Source organism: Bos indicus, chromosome 5, assembly GCF_029378745.1.
Source record: "Bos indicus isolate NIAB-ARS_2022 breed Sahiwal x Tharparkar chromosome 5, NIAB-ARS_B.indTharparkar_mat_pri_1.0, whole genome shotgun sequence".
NCBI lineage: Eukaryota > Metazoa > Chordata > Mammalia > Artiodactyla > Bovidae > Bos > Bos indicus.
In genome coordinates, this window is record NC_091764.1 from 62,193,191 (window position 1) to 62,215,035 (window position 21,845).

Below are 21,845 nucleotides of genomic sequence, written 5' to 3' on the forward strand. Positions count from 1 at the left end.
TAATCCCAGCTCACCAGGGATTTAAATTGTACAATAAGGAAATGACTTGTTGGATAACTTCCAGAGTTTGTCTTAAAATTTAATTGCAACCTACCTAACACTTTTATAAAACATATACATTTTACTTACGTTTCTTAGTCAAAATACTCCTCTAACCTTTTTTCTAAGTAAGTGACAAAAGTGTTCTAGTTGTAATTAATGGAGTACAAAAATATTGGGGAAACATGCCTAAAGGCTTAAACTATAATTCTATTACTAATATATTCCCTTGGCTTGCTTTTTGAACTCTGCTGCCTCCTGCCTTGCAGCTGTGTTTAATGAGTGGAGAGATTATTCAAATGAGCCCACAGCAGAGCATTATTTCTGAGGCGCTCGCCATCTTGAACGGGCATCCTCTCATGATCAGGCAGTCGGAGCAGACCGTCCATCCCGCTTTGGTTACCTGGCCATGTATGTGGTAATATAACTCCACAGACATCCGATTACATCCCTAGATTTGGAGAGAAGCTACTAATGATCCTGTGACCAAACCAAAGGACAACAGAAACAGCCTTCAAGGTGAAAAATGAGAAGATACCTACACCAGCCTCTACCCCACTTCAGCTTTCAATTTGTCACTGCCTGTCAGTGATGGAGAATGTGAGTGTCTCATAATGAAAACATGCAGCCATGCAAAATAGTCTCTCTTAAAAAGCACTGTTTACGAGCATATGGCCTTTGCCCCAACTAATAATTGAAATGCAACCCCTTGCAAGTGGGCAGGCTGATGTTTAATGATCTTTAGGATGTTAAAATGAGCTTCTACTCATGTAAGATTTAAAGTAAGAAAACTCTCTAGGGGAGAAACCCCTGAGATGGTTACAAAGTTGCCAAGAAAATTTAATAAGAACTAATTTTGAATTGATAAGTGTTCATTCCAATATGGCGGGATTAAGCAATAAGAATTCTTCCTGGGAATTTACAGAGAGATAAGCATCTCATGAATAAGTAAATTCTGAAACAGGAGGCTACAGGGTGTTTATTGATTTTGAAATCATTTGTTTGAGAAATTGCCCTTGAGGAAAAGACTATTATGGCTGATAATATAATAGTTATATTCAGAGACAACCCACTTCTTTGGCTGATGGCAGAATATAAAGATTACCCACCCAATACAAAATTTATAAGCAAAAATTTAAATTGCAAAACCCAGGTTACTCATTATTATAAGCTTCCATTTCCTAATTTCTAGAAGTTAATTTTCAGATGCAATACAAAAGTCAAAAATAAGTAAAATCTAAATAACTGAAATCCTCAGTCCACTAAATATTTTTGCTACAACTGGAATTGGGGGATTTGGAGTGGGGGGGGGGGGACTCTCTCCAGGGACATCCTAAATTCCATATCCATTAATATCAATTTCTTACACCATCTGTGTCTAACTCTGCAATTCAGGAGAACTGGAATTAAAATTTGGAGGAAACTTTTGAATCACTTCAAAATTTTTAAAGCAAAATATTACTTCAAAGTATCATTCTCATGAAAGTAAAAAAATGCAATCATTTTAACAATGGTTGAAAACATAAAGAGTTCCTCTGTAAATTCTGAATTAGAAAGCTCTATATTTCCAATATAGAAAACACTCTGTGTTTTCTAACAATTAAAACAATTGTTTTTTCCTTAACACTTCTCATGAAGAATGTCTCCCAGTTGCCACATTTCTTAACTGTCATCCAACATAAAGTAAGTTAACAGAATTCAATTTAGTTGACAATAATGACTCCGTTTCTATATATATATATATATATATATATATATATATATATCATCATCTGTTCAGGTCATACCACCCTGAACATGCCCCATCTCATCTATATCAATACCATCTTCCACGATCTGATGAATCACTTGGGTTTCACACAGGTAGTAAGATGCTCAGCCTTCTCTCCTTATCTCTAGTCACTGAGAAAGAATGAGCAACTCTCCCTCTCTGTGTCCTCTCAATTTCATCCCTTCCAGAACTTCAGTGCATCAATTGTGCCCTCTTCTGTGTCTACCCTTACCTCTTCTATTGGCTGTTTCTTTCCACTTAGTCTAGTTATGCGCTCAAGTGATCTTACCACCAAAAGTCGCTCAGTTGTGTCCGACTCTTTGCGACCCGTGGACTGTAGCCCATCAGGCCCCTCTGTCCATGGGATTCTCCAGGCAAGAGTACTGGAGTGGGTTGCCATTTCCTTCTCCAGGGAATCTTCCTGACCCAGGGATTGAACCCAGGTCTCCTGCATTGCAGGCAGACACTTTAACCTCTGAGCCACCAAGGAAGCCCTGGTGGGCTTCTCAAGTGATCTTACTTCACTAGAAATTAAGATCAACCTCTCTCAAGTTACCAACTCATCTCCCTCCACATTCTTAAGTAACTGCATACTGGTTGGTCACTTCACACACTGCTTCATCCTTTGATCCATTTTCTGTCAACAAACTGAAATGTCTCTTAAACCTCACCCATTTTTAACCACTTTGGGTTCTCTGCAACATTTAAGGCTATAATGTCACTTCCTTAATCCCTCTGTCTGGCTTCCATGACCCTGCATTCTCTTGAAAAATTCCTGTTCCTGGCAAGTCTTCTTGCTGGATTCAGAGCCTGAAATACCATGCTATCTTCTTCTCCTAAAGAAACACTATAAATTCTTTAAGGTCAACCACAAATTCCACATTGTCTATGGAATCTCCCCTGACTATCCAAAAGGAATCATCCACACCTGGTACATACCTCTTTAAAGCTCTCATCACATGAAATGAAACTTCTGTTCATTAAGTCATCACACATTATTGAGCATCTTCTTGGTGCCAGGTACACTTTCAGGAACTTGGGACATCTCAGTGAATAAAACCAGGCCCCTGCCTTAAAGAAGTTTCATTCCAGTGGGATAAAATAGTTCAGTTCAGTCGTTCGGTCATGTCCGACTCTTTGCGACCCCATGAATTGCAGCATGCCAGGCCTCCCTGTCCATCACCAACTCCCAGAGTTCACCCAAACTCATGTGCATTGAGTCGGTGATGCCATCTAGCCATCTCATCCTCTGTCATCCCCTTTTCCTCCTGCCCCCAATCCCTCCCAGCATCAGGGTCTTTTCCATTGAGTCAACTCTTCGCATGAGGTGGACAAAGTATTGGAGTTTCAGCTTCAGCATCAGTCCTTCCAATGAACACCCAGGACTGATCTCCTTTAGGATGGACTGGTTGGACCTCCTGAAATAGTAGTCAACCATAAAAAGGAATGAAATAGTACCATCTGCAGAGTTTTGGATAGACCTAGAGACTGTCATACAGAAGACTATAAATCAGAAAGAGAAAAACAAATATCATTTTTATGTGGAATCTTGGAGAAGGAAATGGCAACCCACTCCAGTGTTCTTGCCTGGAGAATCCCAGGGATGGGGGAGCCTGGTGGGCTGCTGTCTATGAGGTTGCACAGAGTCAGACACAACTGAAGTGACATAGCAGCAGTGGAATCTAGAAAAATGGTGCAGATGAACTTATTTGCAAAGCATAAAAAGAGACACAGATGTAGAGAACAAATTTGTGATTACCAAGGTGGGAAGAAGTGAGTGGAATGAACTGGGAGATTGGGATTAATACGTATACACTGCTAAGTATAAAATAGATGAAAACTAATGGGAACCTACTGTATAGCTCAGGGAACTCTACTTAATGCTCTGTGGTGACCTAAATGGGAAGGAAATCCAAAACAGAAGGGATATATGTGTACATATGGTTGATTCACTTGGCTGCATAGCAGAAACTAACACAATATCATAATGCAACTATATCCCAATAAAATTTTTTAAAATGAGAAAAGTTGCATTTAAGTGGGAATAATTGTGACATATAAGAATATTGTAATTCAGTTCAGTTCAGTTCAGTCGCTCAGTCATGTCCGACTCTTTGCAACCCCATGAATTGCAGCATGCCAGGCCTCCCTGTCCATCACCAACTCCTGGAGTTTACTCAAACTCACCTCCATCGAGTCGGTGATGCCATCCAGCCATCTCATCCTCTGTCGTCCCCTTTTCCTCCTGCCCCCAATCCCTCCCAGCATCAGAGTCTTTTCCAATGAGTCAACTCTTCACATGAGGTGGCGAAAGTGTTGGAGTTTCAGCTTTAGCATCAGTCCTTCCAAAGAACACCCGGGACTGATCTCCTTTAGAATGGACTGGTTGGATCTCCTTGCAGTCCAAGGGACTCTCAAGAGTCTTCTTCAACACCACTGTTCAAAAGCATCAATTCTTCAGCGCTCAGCTTTCTTCACAGTCCAACTCTCACATCCATACATGACCACAGGAAAAACCATAGCCTTGACTAGACGGAACTTTGTTGGCAAAGTAATGTCTCTGCTTTTCAATATGCTATCTAGGTTGGTCATAACTTTCCTTCCAAGGAGTAAGTGTCTTTTAATTTCATGGCTGCAATCACCATCTGCAGTGATTTTGGAGCCCCCAAAAATAAAGTTTGACACTGTTTCCAGTCTTTCCCCATCTATTTCCCACTAAGTGATGAGACCAGATGCCATGATCTTCGTTTTCTGAATGTTGAGCTTTAAGCCAACTTTTTCACTCTCTTCTTTCACTTTCATCAAGAGGCTTTTTAGTTCTTCACTTTCTGCCATAAGGGTGGTATCATCTGCATATCTGAGGTTATTGCTATTTCTCCTGGCAATCTTGATTCCAGCTTGTGCTTCTTCCAGCCCAGTGTTTCTCATGATGTACTCTGCATATAAGTTAAATAAACAGGGTGACAATATACAGCCTTGACGAACTCCTTTTCCTATTTGGAACCAGTCTGTTGTTCCATGTCCAGTTCTAACTGTTGCTTCCTGACCTGCATATAGGTTTCTCAAGAGGCAGGTCAGGTGGTCTGGTATTCCCATCTCTTGAAGAATTTTCCACAGTTTATTGTGATCCACACAGTCAAAGGCTTTGGCATAGTCAATAAAGCATAAATAGATATGGTACATTATGTAGTATATTAGAAGGTCATGCGTTCTACAAAAAACAAAAAAGTACATCATAGAAGGGGGATAAGGACTATAATGGTGGATCAAGACAGCAGTTGGATGATAAAATTTGGTGTATGTATGTCCCCTGCTGAATTGTGATCTTCTTGAAGGCAGAAATCATGCCTTATCTGTTGCTGTATGTCCAGAGTTTAGCCCAGTGCTTTGTACATGGTGGATTATCATTTATTTATCTGTTAATTCAAAAATCATCTATTGAGGAGTGACTGTCCCAGAGACAATGCTAGGCACTATGAATAATAATAATAGCAATATTTGTTAACTGTTTATTCTGTACCAACAACTTCCATTTCATAGAAGAAAAGGCAGAATATCAGGGAGGTTAAAAAAAAATCATACTAGTCCAAGGTCACAATGCTAATGAATGGCTGAGCCAGGGTTTGAACACAGCCAGTCAAAGTCTAAAGCCTAAAATCTTAGCCACATTACACCAGCTCTCTAGCTCCTGTTCTCAAGTATGCAAAACTAATAGATAGGACAAATATTAATATATAAGAGTAACCAACCATCCTCGTTTGCCCAGGACTATCGTAGTTTCAATACTGGAAATCTGGCATTGCAGGAAACACCTCAGTCTCAGGCAAATTGAAATTTGTTCGATCTAAATCTCAAATTGTTCAAATTTTGTTTTTTCAACTAGGCCTACTCTGACCTTCAAATCTGCCCTCCCGCACCACTCCCATACGCTGAACTACTTTTTCCTATCATATTCACTATCTTATAACAAATTATATAATCTACTTATTTGTTATGTTCAGCATTTCTTGGCTGTCTATCAATTAGAGTGTAAAGCAAGCACCCAGAACAGTACCCAACACTCAAACAGTTGGTTTCTAACACCCAAGAATGCAGATATGCAGACGATACCACTCTAATGGCAGAAAGCAAAGAGGACCTAAAGAGCCTCTTGATGAGTGTGAAAGAAGAGAGTGAAAAGGCTGGCTTAAACTCAACATTCAAACAACTAAGATCATGTCATCCGGTCCCATCACTTCATGGCAAATAGAAGGGGAAAAAGTGGAAGCAGTGACAGATTTTCTCTTCTTAGGCTTCAAAATCACTGCAGATGGTGACTGCAGCCATGAAATTAGAAGATGCTTGCTTCTTGGAAGGAAGGCTATGACAAACCTTGACAGCATATTAAAAAGCAAAGACATCACTTTGCCAACAAAGGATCATATCATCAAAGCTATGGATTTTCTAGTAGTCATGTATAGATGTGAGAGTTGGACCATAAAGAATGTTGAACACCAAAGAATTGATGTTTTCAAATTGTGGTGCTGGAGAAGCCTCTTGAGAGGCCCTTTGACATCAAGATCAACCCAGTTAATCCTAAGGGAAATCAACCCTGAATACTCCTTGCTGAAGCTGAAGATCCAGTAGTTTGGCCACCTGATGTGAACAGCTGACTCATTGGGAAAGAACCTGATGCTGGGAAAGATTGAAGGCAAAAGGAGAAGAAAGCAGTAGAGGATGAGATGGTTGAATGGCATCACCGATTCTATGGACATGAACTTGGATTAACTCCAGGGGATGGTGAGAGACAGGGAGGCCTGGCACACTACAGTCCATGGAGTCACAAAGAGGTGGACACAACTTAGTGACTGAACAACAACAACAACTCAAGAATGAGTGACCCAGCATGGTAAGTGTCCTTAAGGAAATAAGGCTCTCATTTTATGGAGTCACCAAGGAGGGTCAAGAAACCCCTTCTTGGAGGAACTATGGCTAACTCAAAGTCTGAGTAGCAGTTTGATTAGTTGACCAGGAGGAACCCAAGGGTATGGGAAGTATTCTGAACAGAGTGAATGTAAATCACAAAAGCCTAACTGGCATGGTGCTGTAAGTATATTTATATGGGATTTGGGGTGCTAAGAAGTTTGGAGTTGCTGGGATACAAGAAGCAAGGCAAGAACTGGCCAGAGATAAGGGTGAAAATATAAGCAGAAAATATATTGGGGTTTCTGTTTCTATTTAGGATAAAGTCCAAGCTCTCAACATACAAAGTCCTTTTTTTATCTAAACCTCTAAGCTTCCTTTACTGCTTCATGAATCCTTCATTTCAGTCAAGCTAGACAATCTACTATTCTCTGTTCATACTCTAGATTGTCCTGCTTATTATGTCTTTACAGAGAAATACCACTATATAAAGTGGCTTCTCTGGAGAAGGCAATGGCACCCCACTCCAGTACTCTTGCCTGGAAAATCCCATAGACGGAGGAGCCTGGTGGGCTGCAGTCCATGGGGTCGCACAGAGTCGGACACGACTAAAGAGACTTAGCAGCAGCAGCAGCAGCAGAGGGGCTTCTCAGGTGGTGCTAATGGTAAAGAACCCACCTGCCAGTGCAGGATACTTAAGAGATGTGTGTTCAACCCCTGGGTCAAGAAGATCCCCTGGAGGAGAACATGGCAACCCACTCCAGTATTCTTGCCTGGAGAATCCCGTGGACAGAGGAGCCTGATAGGGTACAGTGCATGGGTTCGCAAAGAGTCAGACACGACTAAAGTGACTTAGCACTCACGCACTACTTTTTAAAATGCTCTTCCTCTCCAGCTTCTCAGGTGCTCTCCTTCAAAGTACAATTTAAAACCACCAAGACCCTGCAAAAGCAGTAGCTCTTCCTCTCTGAAGGCTCAGAACTATTTGTCTGCATCTCCAACTCCTGCCTGCTTTCTTCTCTCTGTCAAGGTTACCTTTATGCAGAATATTTACCCCCATCTACCTCTGACTTTACCTCTGACCTCCCACCTCCTCTGAGAACTTTGGCTTCTATCTGCTCCAGGAAATCATTTGCTTCTACCTCAAGACTTTGGCACTGGTGTTCCTTCTGCCCAGGAAACAATCCTTCAAGATCTTCACTTGATCCATTTTTTCACATCATTCAGATACGCTGCTCAGAGAAGCATCCTAGAACTCTTCCGCGGTCCCAGTCACTCTATCATGGTACCTCTGTATTCATTTCTCTGTAGAGCTCATCAGCACGTCTTTATTTCTTGCCTGCATTGCACAGCTTGCAGGATACTAGTTCCTAGACCAGGGACTGAACCTGGGCCCCAGCACTGAGTCCTAACCACTGGACTGCCAGGGAATTCCCTCATCAGTACCTCTGTTAAAATGTGTTTACTATTGATAGAATGCAAGATCAATGAGAGCAAGGACCTTGTATAGTTGGACCCTACTGACTCTATGCTTATAATACAGAATAGGATATGTACAATAATATGTATGGAAAAGGTTAAAAAGCTCAGGGCCTCTGTTAGCTCACTTGCTACCTTGAGAACAGAGAAATCCCTTTATGTCTTTGAACACCCAATCAACTGCACACAGTCCTTTTCCTAATGGATAGTAGTCACTCAAATACTCATTAAATGAATGAACAAGAGTTCTCTAGATGTGTTTTAATGATAAAAACTCTACATACCAATGACTTTTAACCCTTGCTGCCTATTAGAATCATTTGGAGACCTTCTTAGAAATGCCAAAGTCTTCGTTCAACCCTCTGACATTCTAATTCAATTGACTTGGGAAGGGGCTTAGGCATCAACATATTTTTAAAGCTCCTCATATGATTCTAATGGAGAGCCAAGGTTGAGAACTGCTCTAAACCCTATGAAAGAATGCTAAGTTAACAAAATGTTGAATTCCAAACAAGCTTCTGGGCATGGCCATTGATTTAACTCTTGAATTGCTCTTCATGAGGAATTGCGAGCAAGTGCCCTCTTTTGCAAAGGCCTGCTGAAAGAGAACACTCGGAAGGAAAAAAAAAAGAGAGAGACTTTGGTGCCATACACTGAAGGAGGTGGCCTTTCAAAGCAAACACTTCTTAGACCCATCTACTGTTCACAATTTCTTTGAAAAATTCGTTGGCTATAGCACATGCAGACCCCCACAAGTCAGGCAGGGAAAATGCATACTGTGTCGTAAAGGCATTTGCTATCATTCTTGTAGTGATTTGGCGGCTTTATGCAAAAGGGTGGATTATACCTCCCTATCATGGTATTAATATGAATGTGTAAGCCCATTGTGTTCGGGATTCAATAGACCTGCAGTGATTTAGGCAGAGAGGGTGTTTGCGAAGCAGAAGAAAGCCTGCCTAATTAGGAAACAAGGACCGGGAAAATAAATAAAGGGCTTGAACAAAGTCAGCTCTGGCTCTAATTTGCCTGGAGACATCCTAACACTTGCTGCAAAATAAATCGAATTTTTGCTGTATACATTCAATATTTGTTAATAAGCTGCCAGCTAGCAGGTTTTTTTTTTTTTTTTTCCTGTGTTTCCTGCACATACAGGGAATGGCGTGCATACTGTCAGACTGGCAAATGCAATAAGCCACGTGAAGGCAACTCCCAGGCTATGGAGGGACAGCATGGGCCAGGAGAAGACTGTCCCCAACTTGAAAAAATGGAGGAGGGGTCAGAGGAAGTGGGGAGTACAGTACAGGAGAGATCCTTGGGTTTCACATACTATCTCGGGAGGAAAATATGATCTTTAGAAGCAATTTGACAAGGAATTTCTATCCTGCTAGTCTGGGTTAGCGTTTTCTGAATGTGATAAACAACAGGGCTCTCAGACAGCCCATTTTTTCTTTATTTTGATACCCTTACCGCAGTAATCATGCCTCTTGTCAAGTGTTATAAAGATAAAGACAAATGTTCCCTATTGCTATTCTGTCAATGCAGCTCAAGCCAGGCCCAAGAAAGGCACCCCAGCCAGATGTGTGGAACATACCGTTTGTCTTGTCTCCATCATAGATTGAGGCACCTCCTGTCCCAGCAGGACCCTCAGGTCAGAAAAATAGAAACCCACTGCTGACAGGGTTGAGGCTTTGCTTGCTCTAGAAACCAGCACCCCATGCATGTTCCCCACATGCTGAAACGGAGATTTATCTTCCTTTTCTGGGTCTATCGATTAGACCATGCAACACATCTGTAAGGTCAAATAAGCAAAACAATCCCTTTGTCCAAAAAGATGGGCTTTGGCATCAGTGATTTTTATTTTTTTTTAATCAGAAAGATTCCGCATGGTTGTCATTTATTGATGGTAGCAGTATTTGAAAAACGTGAAATCATTTCCAAAGATGTGGTTTAGGAGGAACCCATCTGAAAACTTGTGTATGCCAAAACAGATGGAGTTTGGCTTAATTGTTGAAATAAATTGCCATATGGAACAAAACACAGCTGATTATTACATTAACACTACTGTTAATATGCTTCATTATTCTGTTGTCATTTTAGCTACAGTTGTCACCAGACTTTAATCAATATGTTTAAATGGGACTCAAAGTATGGAATTGGGGGCCCAAAGGAGATTTCAGAGATAATCTAGTCATTTTACAGATAAGGAAACTGAGGCCTACAGAGGACGAATGATTTGTATTAAAACACGCACCTTAGAGGGCTTCCCAGGTAGCACTAGTGGTAGAGAACCTACCTAACGATGCAGAAGATTTAAGAGACGTGGGTTTGATCCCTGGGTCAGAGAGATCTCCTGGAGGAGGGCATCACAACCCACTCCAGTACTCTTGCCTCAAGAAGCCTATGGACAGAGGAGCCTGGCAGGCTACAGTCCATAGGGTCGCAAAGAGTTGGATACAACTGAAGCAACTTAGCACAAACATATACTTACAACCTGAATATGAAAGGTATTTTTTAAATGTAGGACATATTTGGGCAAGTTATCATAAAAATCAAGGCTGTTATAACTCAAGGTTAAAAAAAAAATAATAACATGACTGTAAATGAGCATAACAGGAGATTTTGTGCAATTGGATGAAATAGAACTACCTAATTTGTCATGAATTCTTTTTTATGCTTAGCATCTCTTAGTTAACACCCAAGATATTATAGATGTTCTTTTTCTGGAATTTTTGCAATGATTTCTCATTTAGTATCTTTTCCCCAGGATATTCTCAATATAAAATAAAAACCATTGTGGATGATAGGAGGAAAACACAAACAAGCCACCAGAGATGGTTGAAGAAAGGAAATGGGATGTGAGAATAAAGAGATATCTTCCATTTCCAGTTGTGGTGAGTGGAGTTTTTTCCTCTTAGTTTTTCTCATAACTGTTGATCCTTCTCTGGCCCTCTTTTCTCTGTAAAGTGGGAAATGAATGGGAATTGATCTGAAAAGCTATTTCAAAAGTTATTACGGGATTGTCAGTAATCCTCTAAACCTAGCCTTCGTTCCTACTGCCACCCCTACACCTGACACACAAAACCCTTTGAAAAGCTAGTGTTGGAACTCTGCAGTGAGAAAACAGCAAGCCAGTAGCCACCCCTACCCCCGCCCCAGCTCAAGGTCAGTGACCCAGACACAAGTGAAAGGAGGCCTCCAAACTCTGTGAAAGAAATTGTACAGGTGCATTGAATGGATGGTTCATTTCATGATTTGTATTTCATCTACTGCAGCAAACTTTTAAGAGATATCCAAATCCTTTCATTTTCTCTGTCAGACTACCCTGACAGAGTAGTCTGTTATGGTACTCTTCACCTTTAATTTCCCTTTTTTGTTAGTTTTTTTCTATCTTTCTCTTCTCATTTGTTAGCTCCTAACTGCTCCCCCAAAAGTAATTATCCATGCAACTTTCTGCCTAATACACAATAGGAGCTCAGTCACTGTTATTGAATAAATGCAAGAATTTAGCATTTATTGAACTCCTGAGTTCTAAGTACTATAGAGGTAGTGTGTGTTTATGTGTTTATGTCTGCAGTATTAATGTATGAGTTAGGGTAGAGGCCTCAAAATACAGTGGCATACTTAAGATAGAAGTGCATTTTTCTCTCACATAACAGACCAGTCATAGGCAAGCGGTTCAGGATGAATAAGAGATCGAATTTACAAAGTCATTCTGGGATCTGAGTTTGTGGGTTATCTCTGCCACCCTTAACATGTGGCTTCCATCTCTGGGTCTAAGGTGACTCCATTTCCCAGCCTGAGAAAATGCGGAGGGGAAAATGAAAGGAAAGAAAGGAGAATGAAAAGCAGCAGCTTTTTTACCACACATTTCTCCCATTCACAATCCACAGGTCAAAACTTTGTCTGTTTTGACACAGACACTTTGATCTGTGTCAAAGATCAGAAAAAAAAAAGCTGTGTTTGATCACAGCTTAGCTGCAAGAGAAGCTGGGAAATTTAGTCTCCAGCTGGACAGTCAGGTGCCCAGATAAAACTCACATATGGGGAAGTGGAGGAAGTGTGGAGGTTTATTAATGAAGAAAAAGAGAAAAGTGGGTGTAGGGGGACTAGTCTGCAATATTGTGGTTTACAGTATAGATATATTAGTCACTCAGATGCCCAAAATACATTTCTCATATATATTTAATCTTCATCCATGGTTCCTGGCTCACAATTCCCAAAACCCTAGCAATTTCTTGAGCTATAAGAGCAATGGGAACATCTTTGGCGATATTTGGTCTCTAGTCTTCTTCCTGAAATCACCTCTTAGCCATAAAGGTGAAATGGGGTCTTGTTATTCGTAACAAGCCCCTTTCCACTTGCAACTGGGCTTATGCTAATGAGATGACTTTTGCAAAGCTCCCCAAAAAAGCAATGTGAGTTAAGTCTCAGCTGACATGGTTCATCTCCAGTTCACATGTTGTTGGTCAGGCTCAATCATGTGTCAGCTGAAAGTAGCCTCACTGGTGTGTCTTGTGGTTGATTGTCTATTGCTAGTAGCAAAAAAAGGTAACTGGCCATATGTCATCATCCAGCAGGTAATTAGTAGTAGTCCCAGGGTTACCAAGAGCAGCCAGGGAGGGTCCTGTGTGCTATGTTTTGAAATGTTCTACTCACATCATAGGTGTTAATGTTCCACTGGCAAAGCAAATCATATCCCCAAGCCCAGGTTCCGGATGTAGAGAAATTGATACCATCTCTTGACAGGAGTTGCTGCAAAGCCACATCACAAAAGGGCATCCTATAGGAAGAGGAATAATTCCTCACCATTTTTGCAAACAAGTTACCACAAAAGCTAGACCCAAAGCACACAAAAGAAGTATCATGGAACATTCTGCAAAGTTTAACAAGAGAAGGCATATGCTAAAATTCTTGGCTAAATTTTGTGAAAAGAATAATTAGATATACATTATCTGTAGCATCATCAAAAGTACAAATCTAAGTGGAATCAACCATTTCATTCTCTAACTTAAAGAGTTAAATAAATTCTTATAAAAGAGTATCATGGGAGCATTATGAAAACAAGAATAATTCACTTTTTGGGTATCAAGAGTGATGTTCCCCAGAAAGAGTATATTTTGAGCTGAGCAAATAAAATTATTTTAGCCCTAAAGGAACATGGAGAACATTTTACATACCCTCCCTTTTTACCATTCTAATTCAATTCCACAAGTTTTTATTGCATACCTACTACATGCTAAAGTGAAAGTGAAAGTCACTCAGTCGTGTCCGACTCTTTACAACCCCATGGACTATAGAGTCCATAGAATTCCCCAGGCCAGAATACTGGAGCGGGTAGCCTTTCCCTTCTCCAGGGGATCCTCCCAACCCAGGGATCGAATCCAGGTCTCTCACATTGCAGGCAGATTCTTTACCAGCTGAACCACAAGCAAAACCCTATGGCAATTATGTAAAGACAAAGAATATTATCAGATCATGAGTTTGGGTATTGTTTTCTTTTTTTCTTGTTATACCATTAATAAAGTGAGTTTGGTGAGAGTAGTTCCATTTTCTTGGTGGGAGAACTGAGTAAGAAGAGTGTTTTCCTAAAACTGTCCAAGGTACAGTGGCAGACCTGGAACAGCATTCAGTGTGCCTCTGCAGAGTGCTGGGTGGGGCACTGGTGATGAGAAAATGGCAAACAGGACAAAAGAGGACTAGATATGGGCTTGCCTTATTTTAGGAATTTTTAGATGCAAAATAGGTCATGAAGAATTAGATGCAAGTTATAAAATTAACTCTATACAGTCAGCATAAAGTATTAATAATGTGCTTCCAGAAGCTTTTCATCTCACTCAGTATAAAATGCGAGTCCTTACCTATCCTTCAAAGGCCCGGCAGACCTAGCTGTTCCTCTGACCTCGTCTCCTTGAAGCTCCTCTCCCTCTCTCTGCTCCTACTCCCCTGCCTCATTGCTGTTCCTCAAAAACACCAAGACATCTCACCTTAGGGTTTTGCTCTTCCTATCCCCTCTGGCTGGACTACTTTTCTTTCCCAGATCTCTGCAAGCCTTCTTCAATTCTTGGCTCAGACATCACCACACTAAAGATGTACTATACGGAATGTAACCCTGCTTCTGCCTTTCATTCTCTGCCCTCCCCCAACATGTTCTCTATTTTTAGTCTTAGAGTTTATCATCTCCTGATTCAACATATATTTATTGTCTGTTTCTCCTACTAGAATATAAATTCTTCAGGACTTGGTCTGTCCTTGTTGACTATTTTATCCTCAGTACCTCTATTTGAGTATCTATCTGAAGAGATAGCATCTATCACACAGAAAGTGTTAAGGAAAGTTTGTTGAATGAATCTTACATCATTGACATAGATGTGTATAAGGTACATATAGATCTATGCATATATCTATATGTATACATACATAATAATACATTCAATGCAGAATAATTGTCAACGAAGCCAAGAACCATACAGTAGCAATCTCTTCTCATCAGGGCGTTGTTATCACTCTAAAGTTGTTAACTGCCTAGAGTTGTTTCTACCTGGTTCTGATCTTCTTTTGTTATCCCGTTTCATCAGTGTTCACTGATAGGTTTCTGATTCATTATTTCACACAGATTCATGAATTTCACCTCCTTTTGTCAGACCAGGTATGACTAATTAAAGAGAATCCCTGTGACCTTCAGTTGCTTAAAATGTACTCTTTCAAGTAGAGAGACGATCTGCCTTGCAGTGCATAGATGCCACCTATAATAGTTAACTCTATTGATCTAGATGTTCCCTTTCACATTTGCTATTACCAAACCCAGGCAATGATGAAATACAATGCGTCCATGCCTCAGACACTGCATTACAAAATGTCCCCCACAAAATTCCTGTTACACAGTATCCATTGCAGATACATAATGAGGAGGCTCAACAGCACCTCTCAGTAGTGTGGTGTCCTATAAGAAAAGGAAGGCTTTCAGCTTAGTTATTATTTGGAAACCTCTCAATTAAACAAAAACTATCTGCTGTGTCATTGTCTTCTGCTTCTAAAATATCCCCTGCCTTAAAAAAAAAAAAAAAAGTGGGGATAAAAGCTGTCAGCTTCCTAAATCACTGAGGACTTGCCATTCCAACCTGTATACAGATGGGTTAACGAGTACAGTGAGATCACCATAGGAGATGCACAGAACTGGGAAAGATAGACAGGAGGCACCATAGCATGGAGACTATTTTCCCCATAGCACGGAGAAAAAGGAACAGTGTGCGGGAAGGAGAATCTACAAGGCAGCACCTATTTTTCCAGATCTCAGTTCTAGCCCTTCTCTTTACCACTGCAACCAGTTCTTCAGTTTAGACCCTCATCTGCCTGCCAATGCAGGAGATACAAGAGACTTGGGTTCAATCCCTGGGTCAGGAAGATGCCCTGGAGCAGGAAATGGGAACCAACCAATACAAGAATTTTCCAGTATTCTCACCTGGAAAATTCCATGAACAGAAGAACCTGGGGGCTACAGTCCATGGGGTTGCAAAGAGTTGGACACAACTGAATACACATGTGAGTCTCTCACTAGACTATTCCAATGGCCCCTGACTGTCCTCCCTGACTCCAGTTTCTCTCTCCTCTATTTCCTCCTTGACAGAATCACCTGAGTCTTTTTCCTAACTCACAAATGGGATCCTATCGCTTCAGTACCCTTCAGTGCTTCCTGCTACCCACTGCATCAACTCTGCACCCCTTTGTGAACCTCTTGCGATCAAATCTCAGGCCATTTTCCCAATTTCATCTCCCAGTTCACACCCTCATTCAGCATCAGCACTGCAGCTAAAGAGACTTGCACATTGGATAGTTGCTGTGTTTTTTCACTTGATTCTTTTTGTTTCTTTCACCAAGAAATTATTCCCTTGACATCCAGCTCCCTTCTCCATATTCAGGCCACAGCTGACCGAATTCATGACACCTTTCCTGGTCCTTTCAGTTGAAATTAATTGCTCCTTTCTCCATGCTCCACCAGGTTCTACAATTTCTCCTCTATTGAACATGTATCATACTCCTCCTTGTTGTTGGTATATGCTTTAGTCTCCCCCAAGAAACTGCCAGCTCTTTAAAAATGTATTCATCTCCATATCCCTTCTTGGGCTTTTACTATAAACTAGGCATGATTTCAAATGCTGCAGGTACATTACCAATTTGTTTATCCTTATAGCAAGCCTACAGAGTAGATACATTTATCTCCATTTTATAAATAATAAAAAGAGATACAAAGAAGTTAGGTAATTTGTTTGCCTTCACAGAACTAGTAAGTATGGGAGCTAGTCAAACTGACCCCAGAATCCATACAAACACTACTGTATGGATATATTTAAATTTATCCAAATAAAGTATTAAAATAATTCCAAAGACTGATAGAAAATGCTATAAAAACAGATTATAAGAATACTAGGGAATAACTCAGACTGAGAAAGCCCAGAGAAGTTAAGCTGCTTATCTGAATGCACATAGTTACAGGTAAAGACAAAATAAAATCTGTGTCTCTAAAGACTGGCCTGGTGCTCTTCAAACCAGATCATGGCTGCCATGTGGTACCTATGTAGTGACTGGGTGAGAGAGAAAAAAAAGAGATGAGAAATGTAACTGAGTCTTATGTAATCCTAAGAAGTAATAAGGAAATCAGTCAGGGATGGAGTTCAAGATACTGTTAAAAAGCTCCCTAATAAACACACCTCTGCAGATGAATTTTCTTTAACTCTAAAATGCAAAAAACTTAAACCCAAGGATCCAAGTAAAAACATGGGCAAAATGTAAATGGTCAGAACCTGAAATTTAATGCAAACTCTTTTTTTCAGTACTTACCATACATTAGGAGTTGTGCTAGCACTTGATCTAAGCTAATCATCACAACCAACTCATCATCATTACTATAAGCCTCATTTTAAAGAGAAAGGAACAGTCTATGAGAAACAAAAACTTCCCCAAAGTCACAGGGAGAGTAAGAAGTAGCATTGGGATGCATCTTTCAAATGAATGAATTTTTCTGGTAATAGAAGCTTATTCCGTAAAGACCTAAAACCATTTTGGATTTCCACACACTCATATGCAGTGTATACTCTCCTGCTTGCCAAGAGAAAGAACTGGAATATATTTTAATTTTTTACTTGGTTCCCAAAGTCATCATTATGAGCATTGCTGTGCACCAGTTCCCTTCAAAATGGTTGTAAAGAGGCAATAATCATACAACAATGCCTTACTAAGGCAGGTGTATCTAGGGTCTGACAGTAAATGATCTCTCAAATACTGTTTTCTTAGTCCCTTTGCCTCCTATTATAGTCTTCCCACATCCTCTCACCAAAATACAGCAGCTATGATTTCTTGCAGTTTCATGCCTTCATCAGCCTTATGCTGTCTGCCATGGGCTAGGAGACCGCATAAAGGGCATGATAAAATTTGGTAAAAAATTCAGACCGGTTAAAATTTGAGTGAAAGGCAAAGATACTGCACCACAAGAAAAGTTCCTGAGCAGAAGTAAAGACATGTGCTTTCTTTTTACTGGTCAAATCCCTTTCTTTAGCTGCAATCCCAGTTATTTAAATACTACATGAATACTGGGGGCAGGGTTGGTGTTGGGAGATGACCACATAACATTACCTTATAAGGATGGATTTATCAGGGTGAATTTTAAAAAGCACCAATTTTTTTAAAAAAATAAAATATTCTAATAGAATCATATTATAAAAATTCAAATTCTGCTTTTAATCTCCATTATATATTAGAAGTACAAGTAGGGTTTATAAAAGACAGAGGAACCAGAGGTCAAATTTCCAAGATTCGGTGGATCATGGAGAAAGCAAGGGAATTCCAGAAAAACATCTTTTTCTGCTTCATTGACTGCGTTAAAACTTTTGTGTGGAGCACAGCAAACTGTGGAAAATTCTTAAAGAGGTGGAATACCAGATCACCTTACCTGTCTCCTGAGAAAGCTGTATGCAGGTCAAGAAGCAACAGTTAGGACCAGACATGGAACAACAGACTGGTTCAAAATTGGGAAAGGAGTATGACAAGGCTATATATCGTCACTCTGCTTATTTAACTTCTATGCAGAGTACATCATGCAAAATGCTGGGCTGCATGGATCAAGCTGGAATCAAGGGTGCCAGGAGAAATATCAACAACTTCAGACATGCAAATGATATCTCTGTAATGGCAGAAAGTGAAGAGAAACTAAAGAGCCTCTTTATGAGGGTGAAAGAGGAGAGTGAAAAGCTGGCTTGAAACTCAACTTAAAAAAAAAAAAAAAAAACTAAGATCATGGCATCAGGTCCCATCACTTCATGCAAATAGATGGGGGAAAAGTAGAAGCAGTGACAGATTTTATTTTGTTGGGCTCCAAAATCACTGTGGATGATGACTGCAACCATAAAATTAAAAGACACTTGCTCCTTGGAAGGAAAGCTATGACAAACTTAGACAGCATATTGAAAAGCAGAGACATCGCTTTGATGACAAAGGTTTATATAGTCAAAGCTATGTTTTTTCCAGTAGTCATGTATGGGGCTTCCCTGGTAGCACAGCTGGTAGAGAATCCACATGCAATGCAGAAGACTCCGGTTCAATTCCTGGGTTGGGAAGATCCCCTGGAGGTGGGCATGGTAACCCACTCCAGTATTCTTGCCTAGAGAATCCCCATGGATAGAGGAGCCTGGCAGGCTACAATCCATAGGGTTGCAAAGAGTTAGACATGACAGAGCGACTAAGCACAGCATAGCACGTGTATGGATGTGAGAGTTGACCTTAAAGAAGGCTGAGTGCCAAAGAATTGATGCTTTTGAATTGTGGTCCTAGAGAAGACTCTTGAGAGTCCCTTAGCCAGCAAGATCAAACCAGTCAATCCTCAACAAAATCAACCCTGAATATTCATTGGAAGGACAGATACTGAAGCTGAAGCTCCGATACTTTGGCCACCCGATGTGAAGAGCAGACTTCTTGGAAAAGAGCAGACTTTCTGATGCTGGGAAAGATTGAAGGCAAAGGATAGCATCACCTACTCAATGGACATGAATTGGAGCAAACTCCAGGAGATAGTGAAGGACAGAGGAGCCTGGTGTGCACAGTCCATGGCGTCTCAAAGAGTCAGACACAACTTAGCAACTGAGCAACAACAACAACAAATATTAGAGAGGTGATATAAGATGTAAGAACATGGACTTTAGACCAAGATATACTTTTAGTCTCTCTCTACTGCTTTCTGAAAACTGACTTTGGAGCAGTTACTTAAATTTCTCTGAGTCTCTATTTTTTATCTTCATATCTTAAACTGTGGATAATGATAAAATCTATCCCATAAAGTATGTAAAATACCTGACACATAACAATTAGCTTTAAAATCCTGTATAACAGAGTGAAGATCATATTTTTATTACTTGAGCTTAAAATATGCTTAGTCTCAAAGTTACTTTCCATGGTCTAGAATTTATAATTCATAATTATATTGTAAGAAATTTAAAGAATTCACATTGTCATCTTAGAAACTCTGAAACTAGCAGAGTTTCATCTTCAGAGTTTTTGTATGGCTTTAATTTATCAATCATCATTTGAGCCAGAGAGCTTAACTTCAATAGTTTCTTGCAAAATATCTGTTGGAAGGATGGATAGGTGGATGGATGGATGGATGGTTGAAAAGAAATACCAACACTTGGACACAAAGTTAATATTTAAAAATGATGGATTTACAGTTGAATGCATGTGTGCATACTTGCTAAGAAAACTATTTTAATGAGACTGGGAGCATCACTGAATACAAGATCAATTTGGCAATACCTGTCTGGGCTTGAGCTTTGTTTGAAGAGGTCTCAGAAACATGGGACAGGAAGAAAGAGGAGAGAAACCAGATAGGGTAAGAATTGTGATGAAGAGGCACAGAATCTGGCCCAGCTGCAGTGACTGACCCAGGGAAAGGCAGCTGGATGGTCTAGACTTGGAATCCAAGGAGTCTGGAAAATTTAGCACAATTCATGAGACTGTTACTCCTGGGTGAGCTGGTCTGACAGTGGGCATTTGAGTAGCAAATTTTAAGGAAAGTTATGACCAATCTAGATAGCATATTCAAAAGCAGAGACATTACTTTGCCAACAAAGGTCCATCTAGTCAAGGCTATGGTTTTTCCTGTGGTCACGTATGGATGTGAGAGTTGGACTGTGAAGAAGGCTGAGCACAGAAGAATTGATGCTTTTGAACTGTGGTGTTGGAGAAGACTCTTGAGAGTCCCTTGGACTGCAAGGAGATCCAACCAGTCCATTCTGAAGGAGATCAGCCCTGGGATTTCTTTGGAAGGAATGATGCTAAAGCTGAAACTCCAGTACTTTGGCCACCTCATGCGAAGAGTTGACTCATTGGAAAAGACTCTGATGCTGGGAAGGATTGGGGGCAGGAGGAGAAGGGTATGACAGAGGATGAGATGGCTGGATGGCATCACTGACTCAATGGACGTGAGTCTGAGTGAACTCCGGGAGTTGGTGATGGACAGGGAGGCCTGGCGTGCTGTGATTCATGGGGCCGCAAAGAGTCGGACACAACTGAGCGACTGAACTGAACTGAACTGAACTGAAGAACTCTCAGGAAATGGAGGAGGACAATAATGGCAGTGCTGGGAGGCCTACCCATTCCCTATAGAGGTGGGGCCCACAGTGCGATATATGAGGGTAATACCCTAATCCTCAGGGAAAGAGACTGAATGGAACCAAGAAGGCTGATGTTTGCAGCCAGAGGGCCAGAGAAAATGTGCAGAAATATATGGCTGACAGAAGATGGGAGATAAGGTGGAAGCCCAGAAAAAGGAAGGTGCCAGACCAGATAAAAGAGATAGAGGAGCAAATACTACAATTCCATCCATGTGATGACAAAACAGTATCCCTTTCAAATCTAGCTGTTAAGACTCAAGGAAGCAACATCCCAGGGTCCTTGGCTGAGTCTTGGGTCCTGGATCCCAAGAGTGGGACTCATTTTCAAGCTCTTCTGAAGAGTTAAAATGAGGCTAGATTTCCGCCTCACTCAGATTAGCTTTAGAATCAGGATGTAGCGGATGCTGGGTTCTGTGTGCTGTGCTAAGTTGCTTCAGTCTTGTCTGACTCTTTGCGACCCCATAGACTGTAGCCCACCAGGCTCCCTTCTCCATGGGATTCTCCAGCCAAGAATACTGGAGTGGGTTTCCATGCCCTCCTCAATGCTGCATAAAGAGAATCAACCAATGAGAAATTAGAAGGCAGAAGCAAGAGAAACAACACTGATAATGTATTTCTGATGTCAATACACTTTGAAAACCTTCTTGTGGGCACGAACCAAGTTTTCTTTATTTACTCATATCTTGTAACACAGCCTTGCACAGAGAGGTGGACCCTATAGGTAATCCTTAGCAGAAGTTAAATGTATAGTGATGGGTATGAAATAAGTGTGTCAATCATTGTTTAATTATTACAAGCACCTTTTTCTCCCATGTATCTGTAGACAAGGATATCCTGCCATATCCCCTTCGCTACTCAAAAATATTTTCCTCGCTTCAGATTTTATCTGTGCCCTAACTGCTTTTCAAATGAACATGTTAATTACTGCATAGGATTTATATGTTAATCTGAAACCCTCTTATGAAAGGTATTTTGACCCATATAGATTAGAGCTCTGA

At 40.6% G+C, this 21,845-nt stretch overlaps 1 long non-coding RNA gene across 1 annotated transcript in view; it reads right to left on the reverse strand.

Moving 5' to 3' along the window:
- LOC139183002 (uncharacterized) overlaps positions 1-21,845 on the reverse strand; it is a 435,115-nt gene that overhangs the window by 39,059 nt on the left and 374,211 nt on the right. Inside the window, exon 4 of the long non-coding RNA XR_011566485.1 lies at positions 12,848-12,971. This is a non-coding gene — a long non-coding RNA (uncharacterized lncRNA). The remainder of the gene's footprint in view (positions 1-12,847; positions 12,972-21,845) is intronic.